Source organism: Stegostoma tigrinum, chromosome 13, assembly GCF_030684315.1.
Source record: "Stegostoma tigrinum isolate sSteTig4 chromosome 13, sSteTig4.hap1, whole genome shotgun sequence".
Lineage (NCBI taxonomy): Eukaryota > Metazoa > Chordata > Chondrichthyes > Orectolobiformes > Stegostomatidae > Stegostoma > Stegostoma tigrinum.
This window is the reverse complement of record NC_081366.1, coordinates 60,629,502-60,647,412: the sequence shown is the minus strand read 5'-3', so window position 1 is coordinate 60,647,412 and position 17,911 is coordinate 60,629,502. Positions and strand designations below refer to the sequence as shown.

General features: G+C 45.3%; 1 protein-coding gene across 3 annotated transcripts in view; it reads right to left on the bottom strand.

The window, feature by feature from the left end:
- LOC125458317 (pantothenate kinase 3) overlaps positions 1-17,911 on the bottom strand; it is an 82,237-nt gene that overhangs the window by 42,254 nt on the left and 22,072 nt on the right. The gene's annotated exons all lie outside the window — the stretch shown is intronic.

The following is a 17,911-nucleotide window of genomic DNA, read 5'->3' as shown; positions in this document are numbered from 1 at the left end:
GAACATGTGCTGTGAAGAACTGGCATGGACTTGGTGAATCAAATTTTACCATCTGTACTTTAATTTATAGTTCTTACTTCTAAGCCATAGGTGTTTCTGAATGCTTAGTTTTTTTAGGGCTGAGAACAAGATTTACAGATGCTAATGAAATAGAAGGACATGTGGTAAAGTGGGAAAGTGGAGCTTATGTAGATCAAGCATGGTCTTACTGAATTGTGGAGCAAGCCTAAAAGCATAGTATGGACAACCACGTGCTCCCGTTTCCAAATAAACATAAAAGGTTAGTGCATATCTGCAACAACTAATTATTTTGATCTTTATTGGCAGGAGGTTGGGGTTTAAAATAGGGAAGCCATATTACAATTATGTTGATAAGGCGGCACCTGGAGTACTATATACAGTTTTGATTCCTGTATTTAAGAAAAGATATACTGGTTTTGTGGGCAGTTCAAAAGAGATTCACTGGGCTGATTCCGGAGATGAAGGAGTTGACTTATCAAGAATGGCTAAGCAGGCAAGAAGTCAGCTTTTGTGCTCCTGAGATGCTGCTTGGCCTGCTGTGTTCATCCAGCCTCACATTTTATTACCTTTATTCATTAGAGTGGAGTAGAATAAGGGTATAATCTTATTGAAACAAACAAAACTAGGAGGGGCTTGGCAGGGGAGATCTTGAGAAGATGGTTTCATAGAATAAAGGGACATCATTGAAAACTGAGACGTGAAGGAATTTCTTCACCCACAGGGTACTGAATGTCTGGAATTTTCTACTCCAAAATAGTTGTGGAGGCTGGATAACAAAACATTTATAGATGAGTAGATGGGTTTTTGAAGTATCAGGGAGTTCAGGGCTATATGGAGTTGGCACAAAGGAGGAGCTGAGCCCTGGACAGATCAGTCCTGTCAGTATAAAATGACAGTTCAGTCTAGAAGAGCTGAATGCCCTGTTCCTGCTCCTATTTCTTACATAGTTATGATCCTATGTTTTTAAAATTAAAATTTTGTTTGCAAGGGACATACATTGTTCAGAATGTTAACTGACAACTCCAATGACTGAAATAACATTTAAAAACGTAACAGCACATTGCTGCTCAATACACTTATAATAAATGGGAGGGGGGGTAACACACTTAAATCACAAATAGTAGGAACAACCAATGCTGGAGTCTGAGATAACAAGGCGTGGAGCTGGATAAACACAGCAGGCCAGGCAGCATCAGAGGAGGAGGAAAACTGAGGGTTTTGGGTCTGCGTCCTTCTTCAGAAATGGGGGAGGTGAAGGGGGCTCTGAAATAAATAGAGAGATGAGGAGGCAGTGATAGGAGGTGGATAGAGGAACAGCTAGCTGGAGAGAAAACGAATTGGGTCAAGGAGGTGGAGATGAAACCAGTAAAAGGGGAGTGTAGGTAGGATGTTAGGGTGGGGGTCAGGAGGAGTGGATAGGTGGGAGAAAAAACAGACAGGTCAAGGAGGTGGGGACGAGAGGGGAGGCTGGTCTTAGGATGAGTTTGGGGGTGGAGAGATTTTGAAGCTTGTCAAGTCCACATTGATACAATTGGGTTGTAGGGTTCCGAGGCAGAGTATCAGGTTCTGTTCCTCCAGTTTTTGGGTGGCATCGTTGTGGCACTGGAGGAGGCCCAGGATGGACATGTCGTCCAAGGAGTGGGAGTGGAAGTTGAAGTGGTTTGTGACTGGGAGGTGTTGTCGTTTGTCATGAATCGAGCATAGGTGCTCCGCAAAGCGGTCTCCAAGCCTCTGCTTGGTTTCCATGCGGTACAGGAGGCCACACCAGGATCAGTGGATACAGTTTATCACATTAGTGGATGCACAGGTGAACCTCTGTTTAAAATGGAAGGTTTTCTTGGGGCCTGGGATGGAGGTGAGGGGGAGGGTGGAGGTGTAGGAGCAGGTGTAGCACCTCCTGCGGGTTGCAGGGAAAGATGCCGGGGCGGTAGGGCTAGTGGGGAGGGCAGAGCGGACGAGGGAGTTGTGAAGACAGTGGTTTCACCCGAAGACAGATAAAGGATGGGGAGGGAAATATATCCTTGGTAGTGAGGTCAGATTGCAGGTGGCAGAAGTGGCGGAGAATGATGGGGTGATACGTGAGGACAAGGGGAATTCTGTCTTTGCCGTTATTGCAGGGAGGGGGTGTGTGGGCTGAGGTGCGGGAAATGCAAGAGATGTGGCCAAGGGCGTTTCTGCTTAGTGTGGGGGTGGGGGGAGGAATTGCAGTCCTTGGAAAACGAGGACATCTGGGATGTCTGGGAGTGAAACGCCTCATCTTGGGAGCAGATGCGGCAGAGGCAAAGGAATTGGGAATGGGAGATAGCATTCTTGCAGGAAGGTGGATGAGGGGTGGTGTTGTCTAGGTTACTTATATTGAATCTCATTTAGTATGTCACTTCGCATGCACTAACCTTTGTACGATCAATTCAAACAGCTCCCTCTGACAGAGGCTTAGGAACTAATCATGAATATTGACCAATGTTGACAGTCAATAGGGTTTCAACAGACACTAAATTCAGAAGAATAAAATCTGTAATTATATGGCTGCACTTCAAAGAAAAAAAATCAGTCCAAGACTGTCTTACCATCCTTCTCCAAAACCTTAGTCACAGGCTAGAAATGTTTTGAGGGGGTGGACACACAGATTTCTGGAACATAAATAGTCCATTCCAGGAAATTAAATTAAAAAAAAAACGAACTGAAAATGGGTTCCCCAGGCCTCCAGTAACACATCTCCCAATCACTGACCTTCTTATTTAAATTCATTTCCACCTCATTTCCCTACTCTATCATCCTTTCAGATTGTCTATTTCCCATCACCTTCTGTTCAAACTGTAACAAAAGGCCAACAAAAGCCAAAATAAAAGCACAAAACTGGGACAAATAAAAGCAAGTGAAACCATTAGAGATTGTACTTTTTGTTAATTTTTTCATGAAACTGGAAATTAAAAGAGATAAGAGGCAAAAATATCAAGAAGACTGAAAAAAAACCTATTAATAGACTGAAAGAAAAAGAAGTGATACACCAAAATGATTAAGAACAGAACATAGAACATAGAACAGTACGAGCACAGTACAGGCCCTTCAGCCCATGGTGTTGTGCCGACCTATTATAAAGCACTATAAAGGTTGTTCATCAAGCACTTGCTGACAAGGTTCAAAGAGAAACCCAACACAAATATTCTGGCAAAAAATATTTTAGCATGAACAGCCTTAAAAAAACATGAGCGCCTAACGTAATCTAATCCTTCACAACAGTTATTATATATGCTTTAGCAGGCATGGCATATTGTCATAATAGATTGCACAGTACATAATTGCTGTATTCTTAAGCAAAGGTATCAAATGTCACCGGATTTTAAACTAATGCTATTGAAAAACATGTCAGGTGCAATCTAAGTTAGTGACTTCAAATCAATTATTCTACTCACTCAATGGATACCTGCAACAGAATAAACATTTCAAAACTAACATTATCATCATTTTCAAGATAAATTCTCTAATGTGTCAATCAGACAAGGTAAACAAATAGATGCCTGGTCCTCACATCAGTACAATTATTCCAAAAACAGTATTCCATGAAAATTCATTGCTGGACCATAACTCTTATGGTAAGATTCTTGGTAGTGTAGATGAGCAGAGAGATCTCGATGTCCATGTACACAGATCCTTGAAAGTTGCCATCCAGGTTGACAGGGCTATTAAGAAGGCATACAGTGTTTTAGCTTTTATTAATAGAGGGATAGAGTACCAGAACCATGAGGTGATGCTGCAGCTGTACAAAACTCTGGTGCGGCCGCACTTGGAGTATTGCGTACAGTTCTGGTCATCGCATTATAAGAAGGATGTGGAAGCTTTGGAAAGGGTGCAGAGGAGATTTACTAGGATGTTGCCTGGTATGGAGGGAAGGTCTTACGAGGAAAGGCTGAGGGACTTGAGGCTGTTTTCACTTGAGAGAAAAAGGTTGAGAGGTGACTTAATTGAGACATAAGATAATCAGAGGGCTAGATAGGGTGGCTAGGGAGAGCCTTTTTCCTAGGATGGTGACGGCGAGCATGAGGGGGCATAGCTTTAAATTGAGGGGTGAAAGATATAGGACAGATGTCAGAGGTAGTTTCTTTACTCAGAGTATTAAGGATAAAGAACGCTTTGCCTGCAACGGCAGTAGATTTGCCAACTTTAAATAAATTTAAGTCGTCATTGGACAAGCATATGGACATACATGGAATAGTTTAGGTTAGATGGGCTTCAGATTGGTATGGCAGGTCGGCACAACATCGAGGGCCGAAGGGCCTGTAGTGTGCTGTAATGTTCTACGTTCTATGTTCTTAAGTAGCAGTGTATAGGGACACAACGTTTTCTCATAAGTACAAACAAGCCATACTCACTTGTAGTCAGTGTTGTAAAACAGCAACATGCAATAGGACCAGATTTGGACATAGGACAAACAACCGTATGAATCCATTGTGCATGGGGGGGGAGAAGTAGGCATTATGATTTTGGGCAGGGAATGTGTGTGTGTGGGGCGTGGGAACAGATACTCATTTTGTTTTCAATGACTGCACGTATGAAAATATAGAACCACGCTTTTACATGCAAATGTGGGGAAAGCCACACATGCTCTTTGACTCCCTTACTTCTCTTATGCCAGGCCCCAAAATTCCCTTAAAGTGAAACAGTGATTTAATTGAAAAAAAACTACAATTTAGCACGTTCCAGTGAAGTTGTCACGTTCAAATGAAACTCAACAAAAGCTCAAGGGACAATAACTTAAGTTTCATCTTGGTGGTCTGGTTTCAACAATGAGTTCAACAACCTTAGATCATAACCTCTGCTTCCATCTTGTTCTACATGACTTTGTTACGTCTTTTCTTTCTGCATTTCATCATTTCATATTGAGGTTTTTTTTGTTTAGCTACTCATGCCTCATATAGATATTTTTCTTTAAATTTTACTTTTTCAGAGTACTCACAAAGAGGGATGGCAACGGTATGGTAGTAATATCACTGGACCAATAATCCAGAACACTAACTGTTCTTAGGACATGGGTTTAAATCCCACTGTGGCAGATGGGGAAATTATCACAAATGATGTGTACCTAATGAAGTATCACAATGTTTGTTAGGCAAGGAAATCAGCTGTTGTCACCTCTCACGACTACGTGACACCAGAAACAGTAATGTGGTGCCTTCTGGGATGATATGTGGCTACCAGTGTTGGACTGGGGTGGACAAGGTCAGAAGTTAGATGATACCAGGTTATAGTCTAACAGGTTATTTTGAAATCACAAGCTTTCAGAGTGTTGCCCTTTGTCAGGGTTGGGCAATAAATGTGTCACCCACATCCCATGAATGAATAAAATGACATACATTGTGAAACTTTGTTACCTAATCTCGCCAGCATTCAGCAGAGATTGTCCTCTTTGTTCATTTTACCATCTTAAATCTCTATTTGTCTTCAGTTCTTTTCACTGATGCTGCTGACCTGGTTCTTATTTGCAGTAACCTCTGGATTACTCTTTGTACTAAGTGAAGGACGAAAGACAGATCATTCCACAAGTAGAGGTGCAGTACAGAAGGGAGGCCTTCAAATTTCAGCGGCACCAGTACTGGCTCTGAGGAAGATTGCACTTACAGAAGAAGGCATCTGAATAGATAGGAAAGGACAAAGTACTTTGCCAGGTGTTTTGTTGGTGCTGTGGGGAGGCTATAAACTAACTAGCCAAGGTGAATGCTGGAAAAGAAAAACTGGGTGCACGAAAATACTTGGAGAGGCAGATATCACCAGAACACAGAATGGTAAGTTAATAGGTTGATTTTGAGTCAGGGAGAAATTAAAACAACATTCTTGTCAGGTTTACAATGCATACATATGAAAACCAGAGTATAGCTAATAAAATTGATGACGTACAGGTACACAATGCTATATGGTACAATTGCATTTTGACGATAATACAGAACGGACTGAAGGAAGGGCAGGACTTGGTGTTAACTGCTTAGGGTTATAGGGTGTTCCAGAAAGATAGGAAAGGAAGTAAAGTTGGGGCAGTGTCAATTTAGGTTAAGGACAGCATTGCAGTATTGGAGAAACAGGATGCCCTGAAGGGTTGAGGACAGTCTTAATTTGGTAACAACTAAGAAGAAGTAAGCTATTATACGGCTCAGTGTAGTGCACAGACAATCAGCTATTAGGAAAGTTATAGGTGTTTTCTAATCAACCTGCTCAACAATGTTATTACATCTCTGAAGTATGTAGAACTTGAATCCATGTTTCCTGGTCCAGAGGTAGGGATATTATTACAGCACCACAAAAGCCCCATAGTAGAAGGAGGCAGAGCAACAAACTATAGGGAAACTACAGAGGGATGCAAGCATTATAGTATAGTCACAATGGAGGATTTCAATTACCCTGTTTATAATTCTGGAATAGCGATGCTGTTATGGAACATCAGGGGTGAGCATTCTCAAATACTGTCTAGGAAAATTTTCTATGCATGTCAAATCCAATAAGAAAGGAGGTGGAGTGACTGAAATAGATCAGGTGTCAGTGAGGCAACTTTTAGGGGTCAGTCACCACTGTCCTTTTTCCACTGTTATTTTAAGCCTTAGGATACAAATGGAAACCTGGAGTAAGAATAATTAACTGGGAAAGGACTAACTTTAATGGGTAAGAAAACAGCAGACTTGGATAGAGTGGAACCAAAGGTTAAGAATAATGGGCTAACTTAAAAAAAGACAAAAATTCAGATATGTCAATACATTTCCTTAAAAGAGGAAGGTCAAGCATGCAAATTCAGAGCTCCCTGGATGAAAAAGAAAGTCGAACTAAGACAAAGAATAAAAAGTCTACTTTTTACAAGTGTCAGGTAGAAAGTAAAATTGAGAACAAAAACCATTCAGGAGGATTTGAAAAAGCAAGAGAAGTAAAGTGGGATTGTGAAAAAATAAAAGAGACTGGCAGTTAACACAAAGCTGAATCCCAAAGTCTTTTATAAGCACAAAACTGTAGAAGATTCGTAAAATGAGGAATGGGGCTGATTAGGGACCAAAAGGGATTGACACATAAAAGGTAGGTGGCATGCATAAAGTAATAAATTAATACTTCACTATTATCTTTACCAAGTAAGCAGATGTTACCCAGTCCACAGTAACAGAGGAAGAAACGCAGTTACAAGCAAGTTCAAAATTGTGTTGGCATTGGATAAGCTATTGGGAAAAAAGTATTGGCAAGATACCAGTGTCAAATGAATTCCATTCAAGTATACTGATGGAAGAGCGTGGAAATTGCAGAGGCATTGGCCATAATCTTTCAATCTTCCCTGGGATCACTGGTGGTGCCAGGGAACTGACAAAATTTTTAAAAATTAAGCAATTTTTCAAAAAAATAGCTTTATGAATAAGCCCAGCAATTAGGGACCAGTCAGGTTAACTTCAGAAGTGGGGAGACTTCTAGAAACAAATACTTGGAATAAAATAGTCAAATTCAGAAATTAAAGTTCATTAAAAAGAACCAGCATGGTTCATTAAAAGAAAAATATGTTAAACCAACTTGTTGCTATTCATTGAAGAGGTAATAGAGGGAGGTGAAGTGGTGTGCAAGGACTTCCAACAGGAATCAAGACAGACTGGATACAAAGAGATGGTAAGAACTGCAGTTGCTGAAGTCGGACATAAAACATTGTGGAACTGGAGGAACACAGCTAGCCAGGCAGCATCAGCGGAGCAAGAAAGTTGACGTTTCAGGTCAGGACCTTTCTTCAGAAATGGGGAGGGGCAAGGGAGCTCAGAAATAAATACAGAGAGGAGGGGTGGGGCTGGGGAAGATAATTGGGATGGTGAAAGGTGAGTGCAGGTAGGGAGTGGTGGGGATTGTTCAGTGAGGTTGGAGGGGTGCTTAAGTGGGAGAGAAGAGGGACAGTGGTGTCAGGGCAAGGAGGTAGGGATGTCAGGGCGGATTGGTCATGGGAGATTTTGAAACTAGCAAAATCCAACGTTTAGGCCATAGGGCTATAGGCTCCTGAGGCAGAATATGAGGTGCTGCTCCTCCAGTTCGTGAATGGTGTCACTGCAACACAAGAAGAGGCTCAGGATTGACATGTCACCCAAGGAGTGAGAGGGAGGAGTTAAAATGGTTCACACTGGAAGGTATCAGAGATAATGGGAACTGCAGATGCTGGAGATTCCAAGATGATGAAATGTGAGGCTGGATGAACACAGCAGGCCAAGCAGCATCTCAGGAGCACAAAAGCTGACGTTTCGGGCCTAGACCCTTCATCAGAGAGGGGGATGGGGGGAGGGAACTGGAATAAATAGGGAGAGAGGGGGAGGCGGGCCGAAGATGGAGAGCAAAGAAGATAGGTGGAGAGGGTGTAGGTGGGGAGGTAGGGAGGGGATAGGTCAGTCCAGGGAAGACGGACAGGTCAAGGAGGTGGGATGAGGTTAGTAGGTAGCTGGGGGTGCGGCTGGGGGTGGGAGGAAGGGATGGGTGAGAGGAAGAACCGGTTAGGGAGGCAGAGACAGGTTGGACTGGTTTTGGGATGCAGTGGGTGGGGGGGAAGAGCTGGGCTGGTTGTGTGGTGCAGTGGGGGGAGGGGGTGAACTGGGCTGGTTTAGGGATGCAGTGGGGGAAGGGGAGATTTTGAAACTGGTGAAGTCCACATTGATACCATATGGCTGCAGGGTTCCCAGGCGGAATATGAGTTGCTGTTCCTGCAACCTTCGGGTGGCATCATTGTGGCAGTGCAGGAGGCCCATGATGGACATGTCATCAAGAGAATGGGAGGGGGAGTGGAAATGGTGTGCGACTGGGAGGTGCAGTTGTTTGTTGCGAACTGAGCGGAGGTGTTCTGCAAAGCGGTCCCCAAGCCTCCGCTTGGTTTCCCCAATGTAGAGAAAGCCGCACCGGGTACAGTGGATGCAGTATACCACATTGGCAGATGTGCAGGTGAACCTCTGCTTAATGTGGAATGTCATCTTGGGGCCTGGGATGGGGGTGAGGGAGGAGGTGTGGGGACAAGTGTAGCATTTCCTGCGGTTGCAGGGGAAGGTGCCGGGTGTGGTGGGGTTGGAGGGCAGTGTGGAGCGAACAAGGGAGTCACGGAGAGAGTGGTCTCTCCGGAAAGCAGACAGGGGTGGGGATGGAAAAATGTCTTGGGTGGTGGGGTCGGATTGTAAATGGCGGAAGTGTCGGAGGATAATGCGTTGTATCCGGAGGTTGGTAGGGTGGTGTGTGAGAACGAGGGGGATCCTCTTGGGGCGGTTGTGGCGGGGGCGGGGTGTGAGGGATGTGTCGCGGGAAATGCGGGAGACGCGGTCAAGGGCGTTCTCAATCACCGTGGGGGGGAAGTTGCGGTCCTTAAAGAACTTTAAGTTCTTTAAGGACCGCAACTTCCCCCCCACGGTGATTGAGAACGCCCTTGACCGCGTCTCCCGCATTTCCCGCGACACATCCCTCACACCCCGCCCCCGCCACAACCGCCCCAAGAGGATCCCCCTCGTTCTCACACACCACCCTACCAACCTCCGGATACAACGCATTATCCTCCGACACTTCCGCCATTTACAATCCGACCCCACCACCCAAGACATTTTTCCATCCCCACCCCTGTCTGCTTTCCGGAGAGACCACTCTCTCCGTGACTCCCTTGTTCGCTCCACACTGCCCTCCAACCCCACCACACCCGGCACCTTCCCCTGCAACCGCAGGAAATGCTACACTTGTCCCCACACCTCCTCCCTCACCCCCATCCCAGGCCCCAAGATGACATTCCACATTAAGCAGAGGTTCACCTGCACATCTGCCAATGTGGTATACTGCATCCACTGTACCCGGTGCGGCTTTCTCTACATTGGGGAAACCAAGCGGAGGCTTGGGGACCGCTTTGCAGAACACCTCCGCTCAGTTCGCAACAAACAACTGCACCTCCCAGTCGCACACCATTTCCACTCCCCCTCCCATTCTCTTGATGACATGTCCATCATGGGCCTCCTGCACTGCCACAATGATGCCACCCGAAGGTTGCAGGAACAGCAACTCATATTCCGCCTGGGAACCCTGCAGCCATATGGTATCAATGTGGACTTCACCAGTTTCAAAATCTCCCCTTCCCCCACTGCATCCCTAAACCAGCCCAGTTCACCCCCTCCCCCCACTGCACCACACAACCAGCCCAGCTCTTCCCCCCCACCCACTGCATCCCAAAACCAGTCCAACCTGTCTCTGCCTCCCTAACCGGTTCTTCCTCTCACCCATCCCTTCCTCCCACCCCCAGCCGCACCCCCAGCTACCTACTAACCTCATCCCACCTCCTTGACCTGTCCGTCTTCCCTGGACTGACCTATCCCCTCCCTACCTCCCCACCTACACCCTCTCCACCTATCTTCTTTGCTCTCCATCTTCGGCCCGCCTCCCCCTCTCTCCCTATTTATTCCAGTTCCCTCCCCCCATCCCCCTCTCTGATGAAGGGTCTAGGCCCGAAACGTCAGCTTTTGTGCTCCTGAGATGCTGCTTGGCCTGCTGTGTTCATCCAGCCTCACATTTCATCATCACACTGGAAGGTGTTGTTGTTTGTGGCAAACAGTGCAGATTTTCAACAAAATTGTCTCCGGGCCTCTGCATGGTCTCACTGATTGAAGAGGAGGCCACATCGGACGCAACAGACCAAGTTGACAGATGTGCAGGTGAACACTTATCTAATGTGGAAGGCTTGTTTTGTTCCCTGAACAGAGTGGAGGGGAGAGGTCCAGGGGCAGGTGTAGCACTTCCTGCAGTTGCAGGGAAAGGTGCTCTGAATGGTAGGGTTAGTGGGGAGTATGGAGCAGACGATGGAGTCACGGGCAGAGCAGTCCCTACGAAAGGCAGATGGGGTGGGATGGGAAATATATCTTTGGTTATGGGGTTGCATTGTACGTAGCAAAAGTTGCAGAGAATGATACGTTCGATACGGAGGTTGGTGAGTGACATGTGAGGACAAGGAGGAACTCTATCTTTATTTTTGTTGGGCATGGGGATGTGAGGGCACAGGTGCAAAAAATGCAAGGAGATGCAGCTGAGGGCATTTTTGATCCCTGGAGGGGGTGGGGATGTTGCAGTCCTTGAAATAGGAGTTCATCTGGAACGTGTAGGAATGGAACGGCCCATCTTTGGGGAGGCAGAGGAATTGGGAGTAGGGGATTGCATTCTTGCAGGAAGGTGGGTGAGAGGAGTAGTCTTGATAGCTGTGGAAGTCAGTGGCCTTGAAATAGATGTCAGTTTTGAGGCGGTCACCAGAGATGGAGTCAGAGGGATCCAGGAAGGAGAGGAAGGTATCGGAGATGGTCCAGATGAATTTGATGTTGGGGTGAAGGGCGCTAGTAAAGTTGATGAACTCATGGGAGCACATGGCAGTGCCAATAGTCATCAATGTAGCAGAGGAAGAAGTGTGGGGTAGTGCCAAAATAGCAGTGGAAAAGGGACTGTTCCATGTATCCTACGAAGAGGCAGGCATAGCTTGGGCCCATGTGGGTGCCCTTGGCAACCCGCTTAGTCTTTAGGAAGTGGGAGGAGTTAAAGAAGAAGTTGATAAGGGTAAAGATGAGTTTGGTTAAGCGGATGAGGTTGTTGGTGGAGGGGGGCTAGTTTGGCCTGCTGGAGAGGAAGAAGTGGAAGGCTTTTAAGCCATCCATGTGGGGGATACAAGTATATAGGGATTGGATGTCTATCGTAAAGATTAGGCATTGAGGACTAGGAAGTTGGAAGTCTTCGGAAAGGTGGAGAGTGTGGTGCTGTCCCGGATGTAGGTGAAGAGTTCCTGGACTGGGGGGAGAAAGTTGGGGGAGTCAAGGTAAGCAGAGATAAGTTCAGTGGGGCAGGAGAAGGCAGAGATAATCAGGTTTGTGGACTTTGAGAAGGAGATAGAAATGGGTGGTGCGGGATTGGGGAAAAATGAGGTTGGAGGTTGTGGGTGGGAGGTCACCTTAGGTGATGAGGTTGTGAATAAGGTTGTGGAAGCGGAGTCATTAGTGACATTTAAGCGGCTGCTGGACATGCACATGAACAGCAGTGAATTGAAGGGAATGTAGGTTAGGTTATTTTATTTTTGGATTAGGATTATTCCACGGCACAACATCGTGGGCCGAAGGGCCTGTACTGTGCTGTACTTTTCTATGTTCTAATAGTTTGAGAGATGATATTTTGGTGGTCATGTTTGAGCGGGTGGTCGGAGGACGTGTCAGAGAGTTGGCATCCGGCCTCGGCAATGTAAGGTCAGTGCATCATACCACAACTGCATCTCCCTTATCTGCGGGTTTGATAGTGAGGTTAGAGTTGGAGTGGAGGGAGCGGAGGGCTGCACGGTCTGTGGCGGAAGGGATTGCAGTGAGTCAGAGGGGTGAAGAGGTGGAGGCGATCGATGTCATGACTCCAGTTGGAGATGAAGAGGTCAAGGGAGGGTAGGAGGTCTTGGGGTGGTGTTTAGGAGAATGGCATGTGTTAGAAGCGGGAAAAGGGGTTTGTGGAGGGTGGGTTAGACTCCCAGTTAAAAAAATAGGAGTGGATGCGAAGGAAAGAAACAGGTGTTTAACATCCAAATATGAATAGAATTCATTCATGTGTGGGTGCAGGGGAATGAAGGTAAGTCCTTTACTGAGGGCTGACTGCTCGTCCTCAGTGAGGGGGAGGTCTGGGGGGTGGGTGGGTAGTGAAAACAGGACTTTGGGCTAGCGCCAGGGCTGGGTATAGAGCTGGCGGGTGGGTGGGATCTGGGTGTGGGGGCAGAGTTAGTGACATCACGAGCCACGTCAGCAGCGGGTGCAGAGATGCCGGCCTCCATGACTGGTTACAAAGTTGTCTTGACTGCAAGGACAGTGTAGAACTTCAATTGGATATTGCCAAATTAGTACAAGGGACAGATAAGGTTGCAGATAAAACTCCATGCAGAGTTCTTTGAGAATGTGACCAAACAGGTACATGAGAGCAAACTGGTTGATGTGGTGTATATGGATTTCAGCAAAGCGTTCGATAAGGTTCCCCAAAGTAGGCTATTGTGCAAATTGCGGAGGAATGGGATTGTGGGAGATACAGCAGTTTGGATCAGAAATTGGCTTGCTGAAAGAAGACAGAGGGTGGTGGTTGATGGGAAATGTTCAATCTGGAGTCCAGTTACTTGTGGTGTACCGCAAGGGGCGGTGTTGGGTCCACTGCTGTTCGTCATTTTTATAAGTGACCTGGATGAGGGCGTAGAAGGATGGGTTAGTAAATTTGCAGATGACACTAAGGTCGGTGGAGTTGTGGATAGTGACGAAGAATGTTGTAGGTTACAAAGAGACATAGATAAGCTGTACAGCTGGGCTGAGAGGTGGAAAATGGAGTTTAATGCGGACAAACGTGAGGTGATGCACTTTGGTAGGAGTAACCGGAATGCAAAGTACTGGGCTAATGGTAAGATTCTTGATAGTGTAGATGAGCAGAGAGATCTCGGCGTCCATGGACACGGATCCTTGAAAGTTGCCACCCAGGTTGACAGGGCTGTTAAGAAGGAATACGGTGTTTTAGCTTTTATTAATAGAGGGATAGAGTTCTGTAACCATGAGGTTATGCTGCAGCCGAACAAAACTCTGGTGCGGCCGCACTTGGAGTATTGCGTACAGTTATGGTCACCACATAAGAAGGGTGTGGAAGCTTTGGAAAGGGTGCAGAGGAGATTTAGAACATAGAACATTGCAGCACAGTACAGACTTCGATGTTGTGCCGACCTGTCATACCAATCCGAACCCCATCTAACCTACACTATTCTATGTACGTCCATATGCTTGTCCAATGACGACTTAAATGCACTTAAAGTTGGCGAATCTACTACGGCTGCAGGCAAAGCATTCCCTTCCCTTACTACTCTGAGTAAAGAAACTACCACTGGCATCTGTCCTATATCTTTCACCCCTCAATTTAAAGCTATGCCCCCTTGTGCTCGCCGTCACCATCCTAGGAAAAAGGCTCTCCCTATCCACCCTATCTAACCCTTTGATTATCTTATTTGTCTCAATTAAGTCACCTCTCAACCTTTTTCTCTTTAACGAAAGCAGCCTCAAGTCCCTCAGCCTTTCCTTGTAAGGCCTTCCCTCCATACCAAGCAACATCCTAGTAAATCTCCTCTGCACCCTTTCCAAAGCTTCCACATCCTTCTTATAATGTGGCGACCAGAACCGTACGCAATACTCCAAGTGCGGCCGCACCAGAGTTTTATACAGCTGCAGCATAACCTCATGGTTCCGGAACTCTATCCCTCTATTAAGAAAAGCTAAAACACTGTATGCCTTCTTAACAGCCCTGTCAACCTGGGTGGCAACTTTCAAGGATGTGTGTACTTGGACACCGAGATCTCTCTACTCATCTACACTGCTAAGAATCTTACCATTAGCCCAGTACTTTGCATTCCAGTTACTCCTACCAAAGTGCATCACCTCACACTTGTCTGCATTAAACTCCATTTGCCATCTCTCAGCCCAGCTCTGCAGCTTATCTATGTCTCTCTGTAACCTACAGCATCCTTCATCACTATCCACAACTCCACCGACCTTAGTGTTGTCTGCAAATTTACTAACCCAACTTACTAGGATGTTGTCTGGTATGGAGGGAAGGTCTTACGAGGAAAGGCTGAGGGACTTGAGGCTGTTTTCATTAGAGAGAAGAAGGTTGCGAGGTGACTTAATTGAGACATATAAAGATAATCAGAGGGTTAGATAGAGTGGATAGGGAGAGCCTTTTTCCTAGGATGGTGATGGTGAGCACAGCTTTAAACTGAGGGGTGAAAGATATTGGATGGATGTCAGAGATAGTTTCTTTCCTCAGAGAGTAGTAAGGAACGCTTTGCCTGCAACGGCAGTAGATTCACCAACTTTAAGTACATTTAAGTCGTCATTGGACAAGCATATGGACGTACATGGAATAGTGTAGGTTAGATGGGCTTCAGATTGGTATGACAGGTCGGCACAGCATCGAGGGCCGAAGGGCCTGTCGTGTGCTGTTATGTTCTATGTTCTATGTTCAGAGGAGTGAGAGGTGATACATTTTGGTAGTAAGAACATAGAGAGGTTATCAGAAATAAAGGATACTACCCTGAGGAGTAGAGACATGCATGCAATTTATTTGAAAAGTGATAGGACAACGAAATATGTTACTAAAACATATGATATACTGAGCTTTATTAACAGGGGCACAGATTAGGAAAGCAGTGAGGTTATGTTGATGCTTTATAAAATGTGAGTCAGATGTCAGCTGTGAATATTGTGGGTTGGCCCACTGGAGGACAGGGAAGGGTACTTATGTGTGGAGCCAGAGGAAATGGGCAAGTTATCAAATAAGTACCTTGCGTCAGTATTCACCTTGGAGAAGGACTTGGTGAATGATGGGTCTGGGGAAGGGTGTGTAGATAGTTTAGGTCATGTTGAGATCAAAAGAGAGGAGGTATTGGGGGTCTTGAAGAACATTAGGGGAGACAAGTCCTCAGGGCTGGATGCGATATATCCAGGATACGGAGGAAGGGAGGAAATTGCTGGGGTGTTGAGAGAAATTTTTGAATCCTCACTGGCTACAGGAAAGGTCACAAACGATTATCTATTCTCCAATGTTGTTCCTTTGTTGTGACAAGGATAATCCAGCTAATTACAGACCAGTGAGCCTTACATCAGTGGTAGGTAAATTATTGGAGAGGATTCTTCCAGACAGGATTTACTCCCATCTGGAAATCACTGAGTGTATTAGTGAGAGGCAACATGGTTTTGTGAAGGGGAGCTTGTGTCTTACTAACGTGGTTGAGATTTTTGAGGAAGTGACGATGATGATCAATGACGGGAGGGCAGTGGATGTTGTCTGCATGGACTTCAGTAAGGCCTTTGGCAAGGTCCTTCATGGCAGGCTGATACAGAAGGTAAAGTCGCATGGGGTCAGAGGTGAGCTTGCAAGATGGATAAACAACTGGCTCAGTATTAGAAGGCAGAGGGTAGCAGTGAAAGGGTGCATTTCTGAATGGAGGGTTGTGACTAGTGGTGTTTGTCAGGGATCAGTGTTGAGACCTTTTCTGTTTGTAATTTATATAAAGGATCTGGAGGACAATGTAACTGGTCTGATTAGTAAGTTTGCAGGTGACCCAAATTAGTAAAATTGTGGATAGCAATGAGGACTGCTAAGAATACAGCTGAATATAGATTGGTTGCGACTTGGGCAGAGAGATGGCAGATGGAGTTTAAAGTAGAAAAATGTGAGGTAATGCATTTTGGAAGGTCTAATCCAGATGGAAAATATACAGTAAATGGCAGAACCCTCAAGAGTACTGATAGGCAGAGGGATCTGGGTGTACAGGTACACAGGTCATTGAAAGTGGCAATGGAGGTGGTAAAGGTAGTCAACAAGACATACAGCATGTTTGCCTTCATTGGCCAGGGCACTGAGTTTAAACATTGGCTGGTAATGTTTACTGAACTTTAGTTAGGCTGCATTTGGAATATGGTGTTCAATTTTGGTTGACTTTGGAGAGGGTACAGAAAAATATTTACCAGGATATTGCCTGGTATGGAGGGCATTAGCTATGAGGACCGGTTGGAAAAACTTGGGTTGTTCTCAACGGAATGACGGAGATTGAGGGGGCGACCTGATCGAGATCCACAAAATTATGAAGGGCATGGACAGACTGGACAGTCAGAAGCTTTTTCCCAGGGTGGAGGAGTCAGTTATCAGGGGCCATGGATTTAAGATGCGAGGGGCAAGGTTTAAAGGTGTTGTACGAGGCAAGTTTTTTTTCACAGATGGTGGTAGGTGTCTGAAACTCTCTGCCGGGGGACACAGTAGAAGCAGACATTACAATGACTTTTAAAGGGTGTCTTGACAAATATATGAACAGGATTGAATAGAGGAATACGACCCCCGGAAGGGTAGGGGGTATTAGTAGTGATGGGCAGCATGTTGGTGCAGGCTTGGAGGGCTAAAGGGCCAGTTCCTGTACTATAATTTTCTTTGTTCTCGTTCTTTCTTCTAGGTGCCACAATTTAGGAAGGATGTAATGCATTGAAAAGAGTACAGAGAAGATTTGAGATGATAATCTCAGGAATTAGAAGCTGAGTCATGGCGGCCGATTTGACAGAAGCTTTTAAACCCTCTGGGATCTAGACATAGTAGACAGGCAGAAATTTTTTCCACTTGTAAAAGAATCGAGAACCAGAGGGCACACATTTAAAATGGCTTTCAAAGGAATTAACTGCAATGTGAACAAAATACTTTTCTCATAGCAAATGGTTTGCAACTGGAATATATTGCCTGGAAATGTGGTGGAAACAAGTTCTATTCAGAACTTTGAGAGGGCAAGAGATGATTTTCAAAATAAAAAATAACCTGCAGGATTCTCAAGTAAGGGTGAAACAATGGCAACAAGCTAAAACGCTCAGAGAGCTGGTGCTGATATGTTGGGTTTCCTTGTGAACCATGACAACTCTGTGGTTTTGCCTATAAGATAAATCTACTTTACCTTTCCAACAGTATCTTCTCTACATTAATTTCAAAATTTAATATCTAAAATTTAGTTCAATGGAACACAGTGCCACATGACACAGCGTGACAGTACACTGTCCATTACATTTTGTGAACATAATTGACTGCACTCGTGAAATTAAAACATTCTTACTCAACTAATACAAATATCCTGTGTGAAATGCTTCAGCTCACATCCTGCTTGTGATGTGTCTACAAGCAATTGCCCCCACAAATCACAGGGTACGGATTTCTGATGTCACTCAATGCCAAGTGGCACAAGGGCAGACCTAAGACAATGCACACTTAACACTGATATAACTTTCCTAAACTTGTTGAAGCATAAAAAGGATTGCCTTAAAAGAGACACTAAAATAAATCTTTACAAACAAAGGCATGGGTAGTGTAAACAAAG